At 50.3% G+C, this 19,472-nt stretch overlaps 1 protein-coding gene across 2 annotated transcripts in view; it reads right to left on the reverse strand.

Moving 5' to 3' along the window:
- The window catches only part of Lmx1b (LIM homeobox transcription factor 1 beta), a 73,410-nt gene that overhangs the window by 52,290 nt on the left and 1,648 nt on the right, over positions 1 to 19,472 (reverse strand). The gene's annotated exons all lie outside the window — the stretch shown is intronic.

Below are 19,472 nucleotides of genomic sequence, written 5' to 3' on the forward strand. Positions count from 1 at the left end.
TGACCCCTTGAGTAAAGGGCTGCTGTTATAGTGCCTTCTAGGTCCCCATGTGTGAGCTCTCTCTGCATCTGTGTGTGCTGAAACCTTTGCCTGAAACCTGCCTAAAATTAACCCTTACCCTGCACCCACTTGTCTTTGATGGATAATCTGTTTGGGCTTGGGTACCCTTCCTCCAGGAAGCCCTCTTCCAAGCCTTCAGGCTGGGTGAAGAACTGTGACCTGTCTCCAGGTACAGCAATGCCTTGTGTTTCTTCCACCAGAGTCCGAGCCAAGCTCTCTATCCCAGGTCTACTTTCTGTCTCCCATGGGTCAGGAATTTTTTTAGGAGTGGGACAGCCTGTGTCTGCAGAATCTGGAATGAGGCACTCAAGGCTTTAACAAATACTTGAAAGGAGAGAGAAGGAAGCTTCTAGAGGGGTCCTGGCCAATTCAGGTCTGCAGAGAGGCTGGTGGGAAAGTCATTGCTAGAGGACACTGACAGGAAAGATAAGATACACAGGTAACTCTGGGGCCATCAAGCAGCCCTTTGGGAGGAGGAGTCTGCCTCTCTTGTCAATCATTCCTGGACCATGAGCGTGGGATACCTCCCCTGACCTCTCACCAAGGACTGGCAGGCCACAGGGTAGCCTGATTCAGACTATGTGACCTCAGACTCTACTTTTCTCTCTTCTGCTAAAGATAGATGATCCTCAGGTCTTCCCACAGGCCCAACCCAAGCCACACACTTTACTTGGGAGACCCCAGTGCAGCCTCCATCTGAGCTCCTTTCCCTAGCAGCAATATGTGAGATCTGAACAGTGATAATGCAGCATCTATTAGTTCTCATTTGTTGAAATACTGATGGTTGTCTTGAAACCCCGTTTAGGGACCCAGGGTTCACTTGATAGACTATGCGTTTAGCATGCAGAAAACCCTCAGTTTGGTTCCTAGCACTGAATAAAGTGAGCATTGTGGCACACACCTGTAATCCCAACACTTAGGAGCTAGAGGTGGGAGCATCAGATGTTCCAGGTCATCTTAGCTACACAGTGAGTTCAAGGCCAGCCTGGGATGCATAAGCCCTGTCTCAAAAAAAAAAAAAAAAAAAAAAAAAAAAAAAAAAAAAAAAAAAGTATATATATATATATACACACACACACACACACACACACACACTTCTATAAGTAAAAAGCTAAGGCTGGAGGCAGTAAATGACAGACTGAGCTTAGGGTTCCAGACTCAGAAGTACACCCTCCTCATTGCTTGGAGCCACCAAGATCCTGTCTATGACTGTGTTGTGCCATTAGTTATGAGCATAAAATTGCCAGTCTAGACCCTGGCCATAGTGTCTCCAGCTAGCAATGGTTTCCTGAGCTTCCAGATTCCCTCTTCTGCACAATGGATCCCATTTCCCCAGTTTGCCTGCCTGGATGGGAGTCCCCAGATGACCTGCTTGCTTTCACACAGGGTATCATAGTCTCTAGTAAAGGATGGGGTTTCTTACCCAGCTTATAGAAGGCACAGAAGGCTTTCTGAAGCTTCAAACCAACAAAAATCAGGGAGAGGAGCAGGTTCCAGGCAGAGACTAACACAAAGGAGCCTAGAGAGATCTATCACAGTCCTGAAGAAAGTGCTAGGGAGGTGAGTCTAAGGGGAGAGAGTCTAAGGAAGGGGACACAAGACAGAGAAGGGCAATGACCTAGTGATGACAAGTGGTAGGCTGGGTAGGTGGAGGTGGAGGGACTGACATCAAGCCTGGTAGTGTGGTCCCATCGCAGTCACCTCAGAGGAACATGGAGGCAGTCTGTGGGTCAAATGGTGTATGTGCCTGGTACTCAGCAGGGGCTTTCTGTTCAGAGCACTATGAAGAAGGGAAGAGTACCGCTCCCAAAGGCTGCACTGTCTCCTGGACAGGCCACTCCGCATCTTTGCTGATGCTGTCCAGTGTCTTCCACTGCTAAAGGTCTTTCTGCCTCTGTGGCAGCACGAATCACTCTTCTAGGTGTCCATTACCAAAGACCCTCCTAGAGTCACGGCTGCCACTGTGAGACTATGTTCACCATTTCTACTTGCTTTGTAAACCTCTGAATTTAGCAGGGCTGGGACCAGATAAGTCACCACCATTGCCCCTCACTGCTTGTTGGGTAGGAAGCTGACCCAGAGAGCAAAGGGGAGAGTCTAGAAGCCAAGGTTAGTAAGGTTTTTTTTTTTTTGAGTGTTCACTGATAACAAAAAGACTGGGGTGGGACTCAGGATGGGACACTCATCTAGCATGGCAAAGCCTAGGCTCTATCTCCAGCACTGACTGCACACACACACACACACACACACACACACACACACACACACACAAAGACTACTGCCCACAGCTGTTGTTTCCCTCAGTTTTTTCAGTGATGAGCACTGTATTAGGAGCCTTAAAGCTCTTCTTGTTATCCCTACAACAATTTGTACCCATTTCATAGATAAGGACTTGGGACCCAGAGAGGTCAAAGTCCAGCTCACAGACTGTCACTATATATTAAGGAGTGGCCAGTGCCCAGCTGTCAGGGGTTAACAGGGCTGCTGTAGAAAGTATGATACCTAATCTCCATGGGGACAGTCCCTGAGTACCTACTATGTGCATTTGCTATCTGTCTAGAGCCACACTACTCAGCAACAGGGATCTACCTGTCTCAGGGCAGGGTCTTCATGCCTCTAGCTCCCTGATGCCTCCCAAGCATAACCTGACATGGTACGGGAGGCAGTGTTGGCCACTCATATGAAAGGGGATGTAGTGTTCAAAGACTGGCCTGCCCATGGCCCTGTGGCGTGTTGCTGTTTCTGGGCAAGGAGGCTTTGGGGGCTCTAGGCTCCTCTGGGGAGCTTTTTGATACCTCCTGACTCATTCTGCTAGATCACTATCTTGCCTCTGTCTGCTCCCAGTTGGCCTGTTCTCTGAGTCTTTTTGTAACAGGGATCTCCTTGAAGGATGATGAGAAACGGTGGACAAGCTTTGTTATCTCAGAGACCAATGGTCTCTCCTGTTTCTCAGTTTGTACATCTCTGAAATGGGGAAATCATATAGATGTACCTTGAAGGCCCTAAGAGTTTGTTTTTTGGGTTTTTTTTTTTTTTTTAAGACAATGTTTCTCTGTGTAGCCCTGGCTCTCCTGGAACCCACTCTGGACCAGGCTGACCATAAACTCAGAAATCTACCTGCCTGTGCATTCTGAGTGCTGGGATTAAGGGCATATACCCCCCACCCAGCTACACCACTTCTCCTTTAATGTTTAATGAGATACTGTGAGTATAGCATGTATAGTATAAAGATTCTAGAAACAGAGGGCTGGAGAGATGGCTCAGAGGTTAAGAGCACTGACTACTCTTTCAGAGGTCCTGAGTTCAATTCCCAGCAACCACATGGTGGTTCACAACCATCTGTAATGAGATCTAGTGCCGTCTTGTGGCCTGCAAGCATACGTGCAGACAGAACACTGTATACAAAATAAATAAATACAATTAAAAAAAAAGATTCTAGAAACAGAATATACCATCTCATCATGTGCAGGGAGAACAAGGTTGAGAGGATGCAGCCCTTTCATAAGTGCAGAGACCCAGAGAGAGGTCATTCTGGGGGAATTCCATGGCTTTTGCCTTTTCTTGTCTCCCTGAGGATGCTAATTTTTCCCTGTCCTCTCTTAGCTTGCCTCCCTCCTCATCCTGGGGTTTCTGGAAGAGAAATTGCCTCTCTAACGCTCTCTATACCTACCTTCTACTGTCCTGTGGTGCTGCTTTCCAGCTAGGATTAGGGCCAGGTCCTGGGAGATGGGTGCACCAGCACAGGCAGCCAGCCATATCTCATTTATGCATTTGCAATGACACTGCATCCAGACATAGATGTCAACCTGGGGTTACCACATGTCTGTGTGCATAAGCATCCCCTGGGCCAGCTACAATGTAGATACTCAGGCTTTACCGTAAAAGCTTGAGTTTTTCCAGAATCCTGGGAATCTGAATGTCTAATAAGCACCTTGGGATAGACCCCAGGCTGGGTGTGGGTCAGAATACAGCCAGGGAGATGCCATGAGATGCCATGTGTTATGCCCTCAAAAGTGGACATCATTTCCAGAAGCAGGAGGACATGGCCAAGGGACTCTCAGGTGTGGGCTGGCCTACAGACCCAGCAGAAAACCAAATGCTTGTTCAGAGCTCAGATGTTCACACCTGAACAGTAAACCAAAAGCAGACACATGAGCCCTAGTGACTGCCCAAAATCTTTCTAGAGATATGATCAAGTTGGTCAGCCTTGCTTGGAACATGGCAGAGCACCTAGGTCCCAGGCACCAATCAGACTGCTGAGATCTGAGGTTCTAGCCCCAGGCCTCTGTGACTCTGCCTCTGCCCTCACTCAGAGCCACCTGATGTTGGCTTCCACTCATCTCCTCTGCCATTTACTTCATGTCTTCCCATCCAGGGGCCAGCAGCCCCTGTTCACAGGCTGCCAGCTCATCTTCATAAAGTGCCTCCCTAGTTCCCGTCACTCCCCTGTCCAATAACCTTCAATGGCTCCCTCCTGTCCACAGGATCAAATCTAACACTGGCTACTGCCCTGTTCTGCAGTCTCCTGTCCCAGTGCCCCAAGGCAGTGTCCTCCAGCCAGACTTACTGCCCCAGACCACCCTCCTCAGTCCACATTTAACTCTAAATAGCTCTGCTTGCAGAGATTATCTGCAACGTTGTCCTAGGTTTGCCTAGCTTCAGCTGCCAGCAACCTGCTCATCTAACACAGCATAGACTTTTTGACACACAGGGTCCCTTGTATACCAGGCCAGATGACTTTGAACTTCTGATTTTCCTTGCTCTGCTAGAGGAATCAGTGCTAGGATTACAAGCAATCTCAAGTATGTGTCACTACACCCTGTTTATTCAGTGCTGGGATCAAACTTAGAACCTCTCACGTGCCAGGCAACACTGTACCAGTAGATCTATACTCCAAGCCTCTTCACAGATTCTTTGAAAATATCATTATGGGGGGGGGCATGTGTATGCCACAGCATGTGTGTGGAGGGCAGAGCACAACTTAACTTAGTTGGTTCTTTCCTCCCATTGTGGATTCCAAGGATTCAACTTTCATCATCAGGTGTGAGTACCCTCACTTGCTGAGCCATCTCACACCTTCAAGCCTCCAGCCACACAGATTCTTGACATGTTCTCATAGCACTAGCTAGAGGTCCTTTCCCCTGACATCAACCCATTTAACTGACTATCAACCCATTTAACATCTTTGGACCACACTGGGGACTGGGTAGGTTCTTGGATTACTAACATTTTTGGTGAGACAACTAGACTCAGAGAGGCTGAGGATCCTGCTGTGTCACACAGCTACAGAGAATTCATGCCAGGACTCCAGAGCAAAAAGTCTGGCTCCTGCTCTGTTCCTCCATACTGAGTAATCAGACTAATCATCTACCGAGGCCTAGCACATAGGTCCAAACCACACACCTGCTCCGGCCCAAACACAAAGACCTCCAGGAGAAGCCATCAGGGAATCTTCACAGGCCTGGTTTCCACCCTGAGGGCTGCATCGACCCTGTTCTTTAAAGGGCACAAGTGCCCTTTAGTCAAGCATTTAGGTCTTGATAGACTTCACTAGGACTGAGATACAGAAACAAGGTCTAGCCTAAGGTCACAGTCAGACAGCAGCAGAGCTCAGACTCCTCGGGCTGCAATGTCCTATTGAAGAATCTGGCTAAGAAAGCTAGCTGAGCAGCATGGTCCTCAGCTGGCCTAGTGGGCAGCAGCCATCCAGATGCCCCAGATGCTCTCTAACTCCCCCTGCTGAGAGGCCTTCCTCCAGGGTGCTAGCCAGGCTGAGTATGTACTGGGTCCTTCATCTCTAAGAGGAGCTGTTTCCCTTTCCAAATTATTTATCTCCATCATTATTGCTATTTAAATCTGGATGTGACTTTTGGGAAGATGTGTCTCTGTATTCAAGAGAGCATGTCTGTGGGAGGGTGGCACCTAAGTGACCTTCCTGAACTCTTGCTATGCAGGCCAGCCAGATCAGTATGAGGCCAGCTCTGTCCTTCTCCAGGGGTCTGTCACTGCTCACTTCTCAGTCTGATGTCCCTCAGGGGGCAGCTGCCCTACCCGCCCCCTCCGGCTCCAGGCCTGCCGACTGGAACCAGACCTGGTGGGGTGGGCAGACGGGCACGTGGGAGGGGGTTGAGCCTCACCACAGGCCCCTTTGCAGTTCAAAGTGACATGCTCAGGCGGCTGTCCCTTCAAAGGGCAGACACAGCCTGCCTCCAGTTGCTGTAGCAGCAGTCAGGAGCCAGGCAGGCGATGTAGGGGTAAAGATGGCCCTGGGAGGTCTGGCTGTGCCCCCTGTCCCTGCTTTCTGGGCCTCTACTACCCTGGGTAAGAGGGCTTCCCCTGGCTGTGTCGTCCTGGGAAATCACTTTCCCTCCCTGAACCTCCTCCCTGTTCTTATGCAAAGCACACAGAGGGTACTCAAGGAGCATGCACAAGGATGCTAATGAGAAACCCACCTCAGACCCCAGGACACTTGAGTGTGCCTCCCATCAGCTGCTTCCCAGCTGTATGACCTGGGGCAAGTCACTAGAAGTTCCTTAAGCTTGTTTCTCAAGAATGATATCGGGCTAAGATGGAATGACATCATGCCCAATGGAACTAGACAGGTCACAGATAAACTCCATTAGTGCTGAAACATGTCTTGCCTACTGCTGTAGCAGCCCTAGTGAGACTGAAGGGAGGACTTGGTCCAGGAGTCCACTAGCTCAAATGCACCCCAATGGGAACTTGGTGAGATAATCACTCTCCAAGCCACACCCCTAGCACCACAGAAGAATCACAGGACTTTTATCAAGAGTGGTCCTCTCAGCATACACTGAGCTCCTACATCAGGTGGCTGCTAGGGCACCAAACCCAGCAAGAGGCCAGAAAATCTGCCTTCCCAAAGGTTTTCTGCAAAATACTCTGGTGACACAATGCAAGGATTCCACTTTCAGTTTCACCGGCTGGCTGGGTGACCTTGGACAAATTATTCAACTTCTCTGTGTCTCTTATCTTATCTGAAAGTGAAAATAATGGTAGCACCTGTGTCAAAATGTCACTGAAGAATGGAAAACCCTCAGAGCTATGCCTCTGGGGTTACCAGCTCTAAACAAGCATACAGCTGTGGCTGCTGCTGCTGCAAGCACTCAGGGTCCTGCCCTGCGTGCTAGAAGCCTGTGCAGCTGGGCCCCCTTCTGCCTCTCAGACTTGTGAAGTGTCAGAGCTACTGGGAGGCATCCTGAGTGCCCTGCAGATCTCAGGCTGCAGAGGGCTTCCCCTCAGCTCTGTTTCCTTAGCAGCTGGAGAGAGTAGAAAAAGCGCCCAGCCCTGCTGGGCTTGTCAAAGCAGGGCTGGCTTGACTTGAACCAGGCTTGGATGGTAATTTTGCGGTCATGACAACTATTTTCTTTACATACTGCTATGGAAGGGGGAACCCCCATTTTTTTTTAACATAATTGAAGACACTATCAAGTGTAAATATGCTGGCATTCTTAATAAAAACATGATGGAGGGAAATATTCGAAAGCTCAATAATCAGAAGCAATTTGTGTTGTGCAGGGAGATGTGCCACCCCCCCCTCCCCGACTGGGCTCCCTGCAAGACTGGCTTTTGGGCTGGCAACTTTAGACCTATGGCAGAAAATCATGAACAACAGTGGGGCTTGGAGGTAGCCTGAAAAATATTCTGGAAAAGAAAAACACATGCAGGAGAGTGTGGTGCAAAAGTCATATTTCATGCCTGACTTTAGAGATTGTTAATAAGGATTAGAACCATACTCCAGCAGCCCAGCTATCAGTCAAGGCAAGGTAATTAATGCTGCTTCAGATCTCTGCGTGGGGAAAAATGGAAAAGGCAAGTGTCCCTCATTTCACAGCAGAGAGGGCTCATCACAGTGGAGCAGCCCAGAGGACTTCCGGACCCATGTCCCCAGCCCAGCTGAGACCCGGCTGTTGCTGGCTGTCCCTCCTGATCTGTCGTCAGGCAGATTGGGGGATCTTTTCTAAATCGTAACAATATCAACCCCCCTTTTTCAGGATTGGCTAATAAATATGATTAAGATAACACGTCTGAAACCACATGTCCTCAGCTCGGTGTCCAACATGTGGAGGACAGATGTATTTTCCGTGCACAGATGACCCACTAGGCTGCTCCCCTGAGGCAGGGACCCTGAAAGATGGAGCTTGGAGAGGTCTTGGAAGTCTACTGGCCCTTATGGCCTTGGCCAGGCTGCTGGCCTTTCCATGACCCACTGTGGGAATAAAGGGCTAAGTACGGAGTGTCTGGGAGTCATACACAGGATCATGGGAAGAGAGTACCATTCTCATGCTCACCTGCCTCTCACCCTTTAACACCCCAGACCTCCACAGCTCAGAAACCTCAAAACCTCTACTGTCCAGGCCACCTGTCACTAGCTCTGTCTCAAGAGCCAGGAGCTTGATACCTCAGGCAAGCCTGGAAAATAGTTCTACTAAGAACTGCAAAGTGCTAACCCCTACAGGTATGAAGACCTGGCAGTTGCTTCCACTCAGGTACCACAATGCAGGAAACCTAGTAAGGCCCCTGGCCTCTATTCTTCCCTTGCTTCAAGGATCCCCCTCCCCCTGCTCCATGTCAGGGTTTCTCTGTGTAGTTCTGGCTGTCCTGAAACTTCCTCTGTAGACCAGGCTGGCCTCAAACCCAGAGATCCTCCTGCCTCTGCCTTCCAAGTGCTGGGATTGCAGCCACCACCCTGCCCATCCATTCTCTTTCCTGGGATTGGACAGGCTGCCCCTCTACTGCTTGGATTTGAATCTCTGGCCTAAACTGTGTTTGAAATCTGAAAAGCCTTCCTTATACCATGGCTGTGGCCTACATCCTGGCTTGTAGTCTTAAAGATGGGACCTTAGAGCCTGCAACCTCTTTCCTCAGTGCTGTGGCCAGGGCGTTCCACCTCCACAGACTGCTTACACAGCAGACAGCCTGACCATACCTTCAGGGTCTGTGGACTGCTGCATAATTTCCCAGCTGAAACTTTTTTAAGACCTTTGAAGCAAAGTGGGACAGTGGTGGTGCATGCAGAGGCAGGTGGATCTCTGAGTTTGTTTGAGGCCAGCCTGGTCTACAGAGCAAGTTCCAGGACAGCCAGGGCTACCCAGAGAAACCTTGTGTCAAAAAATAAAAATCAAGCAAAGTGATAAGACCCAGCTCTGGGTGGGGCATTGCCCCAGAACTGGCTTATAATGGGGTGAATAACCCTCTGGGAAAGCATCAGAGGGCTTCCCTCCCCGAACGGTCCCTGGGCCACTTAGAGCAAACAGCCCACCCCTGGCTTCTTCCTGAGCCAGTCTGTCCTGGTAGCTCAATGCAGTGCTAGGCCTCTGTCTTATGACCACTGCTTTCTGACCCCTACTAGAGCTCTATAGTGGTCTTCCCCAAGGCCCACAGCCTCTTGTCCCTTCGCAATGGAGGAGCCCGCCCGAGCCAGGGGGCAGATACTGTGAGCCTAGGGTGCGGCCAGCAGCCTGGCTGATAGGAACCATCTGCGTTGTCTTAGACTGCCCCTCTGCCCACTGTCCCTCTGAACTCGGCCTGTTCCCGCGGGCCGTTTGATGCTCGAAGGGTCACAGACCCCCGCACACAAATCACCACTGAGGGGCTGGGGGTGGGGCGCAGGCGCTGAAACCTAATCCACAAAGTTTGCCATGCCGCAGGCTCACTCCTTCCCTCTGTGCTTAACGCCCCCTCCCTTTCCAAACAAGCCTTATTTTTTCTTGCCAAAAAAACAAAAGTCGGTATCAAGTGTTTCGAGGGAGAAAGTCTCCCTCGCAGCCCCCACCCCTTACCAAGAAGAAGGGCCTGCCACTTGGCTGAGTCAGGGACTGCCAAGGGGCGCAGAGAAAGGATCCTGGGAGGGAAGTCAGCCTTAAGTTACCAGGTCCATAGGTCCCTGGCCCCGATTGCCACACATCCTGCCAGTCAGACCCTGTGGCTCTGCAATCCCATTCCTCTGGGATCCTGCTCCCTCCTCCATCGAATCCCAGTGCAGCGAGACATAGGAACATTACCCCTGCCATTCTCTTACTCCATAAAGCAGCCCTTTATGGAGAAGATATCCTACTCTTAGTTTGTCATTTCAGTGTTCTGAGGTCGGGCTCAGGCACGGGAGGAGACTGAACTGCAAGTACCCTGCCAGGGTACATGGCCCTTGGCACAGCCAAAGAGCATAGGAAAGAGACCAGGGATCCTAGCATGAGAGACAAATTCCTGCAAAGTTCCTCTTTCCGCTTCCTGAAGGCCTTGGGCTAAAACCCTGGGGCTACGGATGACTAGAGCGGGCAAAGCTGACCTCTGGGAGCAAAGGAGCACAAGGGGTTTTTTTGTTTGTTTGTTTGTTTGTTGTTGTTGTTGTTGTTTTTCTTATTCGGTATCAGTGTTACTTTTTGTTGTTGCTTTCAGTAGAATGCAAGGCCCGGGAACCACGCTTGCTCTGTTCTATGGGGCCCCCAGGCTCCCCACTGTGCCTAGAAGTTGCTAAACCCTTGTATTCTAGCTGGCCTGTGACAGCTGCAGTTCCTCTAGTCCACTCAGGCTTCTGGGGTTCCTAGAGGTGGCAGCAAGGGCCAGCTGAGTCTCCCCTGGAGCGGTTGAACGGTGGGGTGAGGGTGTGGTAGCTCTAATGGAGAATAAAGGCGCCAGTGCCCGGTTAAGAAGCGGGGTTTCTGCGGGGGTCGAACAAAGGAATTTGGCCTTTAAAGAAAGGGGCTGAGCTCACAGCTGGGAATGCCAGCTTCAGTCCTGAGGGAGTTTCAGAACGACCGCATTAGTACTGAGAATCTAACGAAATCTGCCCCTCAGAGGATCCAAGTCTTCACTGCTGCTCTGTGTTGGCTCTTAGCAGACTTGCCTCGACGAGGGTGGTAGTTACATGCTCTTCCTTACTGTAGGCCCCAACTACCCCACTCTAAGTTGCCATCTGCTTGCGGGTCTATGTCTCCATTTCCCAGATGCTGCCAACCGAGGTTTCCATCTTCACTTTCCTGTTTCTTTTAGCCGGCTCAAGAGGCCCTCGGTACTGCTAAGCGAAAAGCTGGTAGTAGGGACTCTGGGGCCCTCCAACGCCCCCCTCCTCCGGTCACCCTCGGAAGGGGTGGAGGGGACACGGTTGTAAGGTGTTCAGCCTCTTTTCTCTGCTTGACATGAATAAGGGGATTAGGGCGGCAGGTTTCCGTCGGTCACCCGGTGGGACAAAGGGCCCCGCGGTTTGAACGGTCAACTTCTGATTAAACGCTAGAGCCCTGTCACTCAGCACCAGGCTAGGTACTTGTGTTCCTGACATAATCTTATTAGAAGATAAAACCAGAGAAATCCTTTTTTCATAATGAAAAGTTACATTTAATGGCTGCACTAGTTCCCCACACCCTCCCGGACCCTTCCCGCCTTCCCCGGTTGCTGTTGGATATGGCTCGCCTGTAATTGGCATTTAAAGCACCAAGTCCGGGAGAAAAACGGGGTTTAGGGTTTTTGTAATCCCCTAAACTGTCTTTGTTCGAAATCTCCACAGATACAAGTCTGTTAAGGGTAAATATTTGTGGATTGATACAACCACACCCCCACCCCTGCAGACCAAATCTGGAAGGGGGAAAAATCCCTCCAGCCACGGTGCAGCTACACAAGAGGAGGGGCCCAAGTCTGTCTGCGCACGCAGCAGTTCTGGGGACTCTGCTGCGGGCCCCTTCGCCAGCTCCAGGAGCAGAGGGACTTCGGACATTTCTCTGGCCGGGGGAGGGGGGAGGAGATCTTACTGGCTTCCCTTCAATGTTCTGTTCCCTAGATCAACAAACCTCCCGGACTTGCTTTCATGCTTGCCTAAAGGGGTGAACTGGAGGGCCGTGGGGGTTGGAATCTTAAAGCTAGCTCTCCTCACCCGCTCCCTCCAGCAGGACCCTTCAGTGGTTCCAAGGCGGGTGCCATTCCGCCACTCCACTCCGTGTGGGAGCTCTATCCCAAAGAGCACCCGGACTCCAGCCCCGACGAGCCTCCACACTTCCGAAGATCCCTCTACTGCGAAGGAACTTAAGGGCTGCGGTAGAGCCCAGGGCTTCGGGCTCCAGCCCAGCCCGTCCTGGATCGGATCGGATTCCTTCATAAATCAGTGGCTGGGTGAAAGGGTTGCGCGTTAGAAAGGGCAGGACCGTGTGCGCGTATTAGAGCGCACGGTTCCCAAATCCAGGCTAAACCCTTGGTGACACTGAAATTCATCAACCACTGCCAATGCCTCTGCACCATCTACCGAGGAGCCAGCCCAAGAGCCTGCACACCCTAGCTGCCTCACTCCCGGGAAAAGAGAATCTGGGCAGGAACTGCTAAGAATTGTGTATGGAATTTAGCGCAGGCCCAAGCTTCTGTGAGCCACCTTGCCAGTCTGGCAAAGGGGGCTATCCTGTCGGTGAAAGAGTTATTCTAACCTTTCTGTCCTCTGGTCAGAGCGGGCCCCTCAAGAGCACTCAGCCCAGGGAGGGCAGTGACCCACCCCACCCCCCAACCCTTCCAGGCTGGAGCTCAGAAGATAGGTACAATTTGTTCAGACACAGCATCCGAGGCTTCAGCAAGTCAGGAGGGAAGGAAGGCCCTTAGGAGCCTGTTTTCCTCACCCACAGGTGAGGCATAAAGCCAGTGGCCTCCACAGGCACTGTACAATTTCTTTCTAGAAAAGTCCTCAGCTCTTGCAAGTTCACTTACATTGGTCAAGTCCCAGGGTGTTAGAGAAAATGGTCCCATCGAGCCTGCCAATCATGGCGGCCATCCATAGGCTGTCTGTGGTGGGAAACATGCCTATTTCCTTCTCATGGGATTCAGACATTGGCCCTAATCCTGGTTAAAAAGCAAAGGGTGGCTCCACATAGGGTAGACAATACAACAATGGTACTTCCCAGCAGGAAGGAAGAAAACACACCTTGATGGAGTGCCCTATCCAGGCAGGCTGGCACCTCTGAGTTTGTTTCACTTTGTTCTCAGAGCAACCCTGTGAGGTGAGACCTGTCATCTGTCATCCCCATTCCAAAGAAGAGGAGATTGGGGCTCAGACCTTGGCCTTAGTCACTTGGAGATGGTTAGGGTCTGTATGCCAAAACTGCATTTGCTAGTAACCTCCCCCCTCCTTGTTTGTTTAGACAACAACACTTTCTCAGAGCTCGGGTTACCCTACATACAACAACATCTCAGTTCTACCCTGGCCTCAACTAGCTAGGATCCATAAGTATCTGCAGCAGTATCAGTGCCACTTGACCAGAGTCCCCTGTGCAAGCAACAGGTGGAGAAGAGGCAAACACAGTCACTTCCAGCATATCCTAGCCCAGCATATCCTAGCCCAGCATATCCTAGCCCAGCGCTGCCCCAGAAAGGCCACAAGGTGCTGGGGAGCTGGAGCCAGTGTTGTGGTGGGCTCACCTCCCTTCCCAGCATCTTTACTCATTTAAACAGCTTGTTTCTGCCACTCTGCTGGGCACTTCTGCTATTTGGACGGCCATGAGCATTCTCCCTCCTCAGTCAGCAATCTGTCTACAGATTGTGCCTGTATACATGCAAGTGTGTGAGGGACTCTGTCAAGAACAGGCCAAGCAGGAAGCAAGCACTTTTGTGTCTTTTAGAATCAGACCCTAGAAAAGAGGTTTTTTTTTTTCTTCCTTCAGCCACACACTAAACATCAGACTAGCCAGGTACCCTGCCATCAACCTCCATGTAACCACACAACCTGAGCCCCCCCCATCCTCTTTCAGGGCTCTTAGGGTCAGCAGGGCAGTCTGAGATGGAGACAATATTGCCCTGAGAATAACAAAGGAAAGGCTCATGTGAGAATGTATTTGAACTGATCAGAGCCAAGCAAAAGGGAAAGGCCATTGAGGAAGTGCTGTCAGCCAGGCCTGAAACCCAAGAAAGATGCCATTGGGAACACAGTGGCCTCTTATGCCCCACCACTCCATGCCCCAGCGGTAGTAAGAGCAAACACAGGCCCTTCACTGCCTGTCACTTACACCTTCCCCCCAAATTACACAAACTTTGAAACATTTTTCTAGAAGAAGATGGATGCTTCAGGAGACTTGAGGTCAAGGCTGGGCTGTTTAAAGTATATTATTAACAAATAAACATTTACTGCAGGAGGAAAAAGAGAAGGAGGAGGAGGAGAAAAACTCTATAGGCCACCAGGGAACCAAATCATGTTGCTTTTGGCATCAAATGACAGGAGACATTTATGACATGAACGGAGAACACCAGCGGCTGATGGAAAGGCAGCCGTCTGCCACTTTACTTCCCCTGCCTTTGGAATCAACTTTTTCAGCTCTCCCCTCCCCTCACTTATTACCATCACCTCTCCACTTCTGACCACAGTGGTAACAAATAGACAGAATCTGGATTTTTCTCTTTGTTGCCATCAACACAGGATCTGGGGATTGTAGAAAGCTGAAGATCTTCTGGCTGGATCGGTCAGAGAGCCAAGGACCTGAAGACCTGGCCACCTTAGGACTGACTGAAAGCTCACACCCAGCTCTGAGGATGGGTGGACCTTCCTCCCTGTCTCCATACCCCAAGCCAAGGATCAACTGCGGTGTCCAACAAATTGGAAGTTGTAACTCATGTCATTGGGAGTGTCCTCTATCCTTCTGCCAAAGAGGTGCCAAAGTTGTTGGATTGTGTTTATTCATGTTTTATATTTTTTACCCTGTCTCCCTCTTCTGTCTCTGTCCCTTTCAAAAATCTGCATAGTCACAAGACAGTCCCCTCAGAGAAGTTATGCTAGCCCATCACAAATAGAAACTTCACAAGGCCACAGAGCCTGAGCCATGGGCTGTCTTCCAGCCTTCTAGAATACTCTGCCAACATTAAGTCTGTTCTCTTTCTGAGTGAAGTCCCCCTGCCCCTAGATCAGCCTTGTAGATGTAGGTTGAACTTTCTTGACTGATGTTTGAGTTGCAACAATTATAAGCTGGGGCTATTCTTCAAATATAAAATCATATTATTGACTATGCTTTTCTGAGTAATATGCAGGCCCCAGGGATGCCCATTGTTTCCCCAGTGGAAACACTGCTTCTCTGGGCCAATACATGTTCCCATAAGAAACAGAACCACATGCTAGCCCAAAATGCTAAAACACTGCTGGCATCTGCACCCATGCACCCATCTCCAACACTGGAGCAGAGGCTAAAGGATACCTTCAGAATGAAACCCTGACAGATGATCCACCAGGTACTCCTTGGAATCCTCACAGCCACCATGCAAGGTGATGTCATCATGCTCAGTATCAACAAGGACAGGGTGGGCTGCCATTTAGCTGAGTTCTGGGGCTGTGGGGTGAACCTGGCTGTGTCTAAAGCTCTTTTTGTAGCAGAGGGAGGCAGGACCTTCACAGTGTCCTTTCAGGCAAAGGGAAATGGTTTCCCTGGGGACAATGGTGATCTGTTTAGAGAGAAACCTGTCTGCAGTCTGGAGAATATCTTTGGAGACAAGGCTTTCCCTGCAACTGCAACCCTGAGGACAGCAATAATTTCCAAAGTGTAACAACATATCGGCAAAGAATACCAGCTCCTTTGGGCACCTAATCTAGAGAGTCTATAAGAATACTTCTCAGGTAGGAAGGTCTTGGTTACACAGCAGAGGGTCAGGTAGATACCTGGCAGCTCTGTGTTTCTAAGGTTGGCATGAGGGCAGGAAGAAGCCTGCACCTTCCAATCACCTACCATAGAGTGGATCCTCGCAGCCCCTTCTGCCCTTGAGAAAAACTCTGCAAACAAATAAGACCACAGCAGCTCAGAGCCTTGGGAATAGAGGGTGAACCAGGAGTCGGGCAGTGAATAATGCTTTCCTTCAGCCCCAGATGCCTGCATGGCAGGAAGGCTTTCCCTCACCTTCAGCCCACAGAGGAGGTGCTGGTTAAATATACAGGCTCCCTCAAAGGGACCAGGGGTCCCCGGACTGGCGCTGGCAGCGGGAGCCCTTCAGCTCTTGGGGCCCCAGAAAGAATTCCCCCAGGCCCTTTAGTAAGGCCACTTACTGGCTGCTTTTTCTAAGCAGGTTTCTGGAGAGACCCGGTACCCCAGGCAGTGGGCTGGCGTGTCTGCAACTCTCAATTAGCCTGATACAAGTGAGTGAGATTTGCAGGGTTCCTACCGGTAAGTGGGTGCTGAGGGTGAGTGGTACCCCAGTACACCTAAGGAAGCTTCCTTCTAAGCTGGGAAAGGAAAAACCCAGGAGCGAGAAAAGGCCAGGAGCCTGGGTTTGCTCCACAGATACCACACTGACACAAGCGGGGCCGAGGTGAGCCTCAGGATCCATGAAAGCGTTTGCCAGGGTAAACACTTCCGAGGAAAAGAATGTGCTGGGAAGAACCGCGTTGAGCCACTTTGCGGCCGTAGCCAGCCCTGAGAAATGTTTAAAAACCAGTTCAGGCCTCAGAAGGCTTTTTTTTTTTTTTTTTTTTTTTTTTTTTTTTTTGTCAAAGTCATAATGTATGCCCACTTCTGCCGCGAAGTGGGTACCCTACCTGGGAGGACTAGCGCAGGGCATCCCCAGCATTTTCAGTAAACCAGGGAGGTCGCAGCACCCGAGGCTTAGGCAGCCCGGCAAGCGGACTGAAGAGCTCCGGACCAGCGCTCCGCATCCCCCCAAGCACAAAGGCTCCCGCGAGCACACCTACTATTCCCCAGACCCCGGAGCTGCTCTACAAGCCCTCAGACTCCATTGTGGGACAGATTTTTGGACTCTCCCACCGACCCTCCCCGCTTCCAGAGCCTCCTCCAGGAATCCGTCACCTCCTTAGGATAGAAGCGTTCGGAGCTAGTGAGCGACAGCCGGCAAGAGAAGGGAGTTACATAATTCGATTTCACCAAACTGCCAAGAAAAACAACATATATTGGGGAGGAAGGTTTTCAGATTTTTCCCCCCTCATATTTTCTCTGATGTAAGACACAGCGTGTTGGCTGTTTTGCGGAAGCCGTGTGTTTTCCCTGATTCTAACCGGTTTTCCATTCGAAAGAGGCCGAGGTCGTGGGTTTTCCCTCCCCGAAGGAGTCCCCGGAATGCACATGAGGACAGGGAAAAAAGGAGAGTTTTCAGGTTACAAACAAAAACCGTCCAAGTTCCGCGGCCCGCATTTCCCTGGCTCTGCCAGGCCTGCGAGTTGATTTTATCAATTGTCCTAAATGTTCCCAATAGCCAATTAATCGCCCCTGTGGTGCGTAAAACAACTTCGCGCTTTTGGGTGCCTGCGATCATTGAGAACAAACCGAAAGGAAGAAGACACATCAAAAACCCTTCACAAGGATCAACTCTGCCGTTCGCTCAGCCGCGTGAAGCGAGCTTTTTATAAATAAAAGTTGTGTGCCTGCGTGTGTGTGTGTGTGTGTGTGTGTGTGTGTGTGTGTGCCCGTGTGTGTTGCTGTAAATTTCCCAGTGCCAAGGAGGCACACTCAAAATCAAGAAAGTACGTCTCCGCACCCATTTGCCTTAATTCTCGTCTGAAAAGCATTTGTGCACACATGAAATAAATATGTATGTGGGATTTTCAAAGAAAATAATCATGAATAAAAAATACATTGTGTGTGTGTGTGTGTGTGTGTGTAAAAAGAACATTGTTTCCGTGTGAGTTCTTGGGGAGTCTGCCTGATCTCCTGCTCCCTGAAAAATGCTGCCAGGAGACCCTGGGGATTTGTCCCCAAGATTGTGTTGATAACTATTACCCCGCCTAAGCACACCAGGAGGCCCGCCTATAGTTAATTGTCATTATTGTTAGAAAGAAAGAATGATGGAAGAGGGAAGGGTGAGAGGAGAAGGTAAGACAGACTTCCTCTGGGGATGCACACCCCAAATTCAGGATCGGGTCCTTCCCAGCACCAGGGTTTGCACCTAGGGTTTGCACCAGTTCTTTGGCGGTGTTTTTCTTTCAAAAACAAATATCAGTGGGACAAAGAAGCTGCAAGTGTTTAATTGCTTTGTAAAGTGGGGAGGGGGGGTTGGTCATTCATCTCTCTGAGGCAAAATCCAGTTTCTGCTGCTATTTTGTGGCTGAGCTGGAAGGACCTGGGAGGCACCCCTGTCCTCTTTTAGGAGAAGCTCCAATAATGACCCCAGGGACAACTACGTACAAAAGGTTGCAAAGCCTTTCCAGTGTTAAAATTTTAAAAAATAAACAATAAAAATAAAACCACCCCAAAGTTTCAGAGGCCCATTTCTACCTTCTCAGGCCTCTTAGAAAACCCATGTGTAAGGCTGATGAGGTCAGTGGCTAAGCAGGTATAAGTAGTACTCTCAGAGCCCAGCTTGGAGTATCCCATAGAGGGGCTACCTGAGTCACCCCCCAGATTCCCAACCATTGCTACTCCATTTTATTTGTGCTGCTGTATGCACAGCTGTGGGTGAATAGACTGGTGTGGCCTTTTCTCCAGGAACTAGATAGAGTTCAAGGGCACAGACACGGCACAGCATCAACAATGTACCTCAACCTGGGGACGGCCATACAGAGAGAGGGTCAGGCCTACACTGTGTTATAGGACCAACAAAAGAACAGGTCTTCGAAACTCGCCCCAATTCTTGCCCATAGAAAACACCATCCTACTCCAGCCACCAAAAAAAAGCAAAGCACAAAAAGCAGTTTCTGCCAGTTCCCCAGTTCCTGGGAACTTTACCAACCAGCCAAAGCGGTGCTGGGCTCTGACTGAAGTCTTAGTATCCCTAGACCCCAATCAAAGAGTCCAGCTGCCCCTCTTCACACTAGTTCCTGGATTTGGTGACAATACTTTGGCTGCCCTGACCACTTGGCACACAGAGCCCTGCCTTTGCCTTTTTCTCCAAAGGCTTCGGTGGCACTCAGAGACCAGGAGCTCAAAGCACCTGAGCAGGCTATCCGCCCTGCAGCCCCATCAAAGACACCTTTCTGAGTACCACTTAGAAGTTATCACAGGAGCACCCAGGTGCTCATGCACACACACACACACACACACACACACACACACACACACACACACACACATCCCTGCAACTCCACTTCCAGATCCCCACATCTTTCTCCCCACAGAGGCTCCTCACTGCTCCCCATTGCACTTCCAGGTTATAAGAAAAGGCCTGCATCTGCTGTGGTCTGTCCCCAGCCATGCACATCCACCGTGCCAGCTTTAGCATAGAAGCCAGCAGGTAGGGCCCAACATACTTAGCTAGCATCCACCACTCTTTTCCAATACCTTGCAAGAAAGGAGTGTGTGTGGGGAAGCCTGACTCCTTCAGTCGGCCTCACCAACTAGGATCTCTAGATGGCAGCTTCCTCGATAGATTGATTGTCCAGCTAAGAAAAGTCGTAAGGGCAAAATTCCCGTATGGAACGGTTTAGGAAGATGGATACCCTTTCCTCTTTATCAGAGAATAAAAGTTAAACAAGGAACCAGCCAGGGTGGAAAATCTCCCTGCCTGGC

The sequence above is a fragment of the Phodopus roborovskii genome, unplaced genomic scaffold (genome assembly GCF_943737965.1).
Source record: "Phodopus roborovskii unplaced genomic scaffold, PHOROB, whole genome shotgun sequence".
NCBI lineage: Eukaryota > Metazoa > Chordata > Mammalia > Rodentia > Cricetidae > Phodopus > Phodopus roborovskii.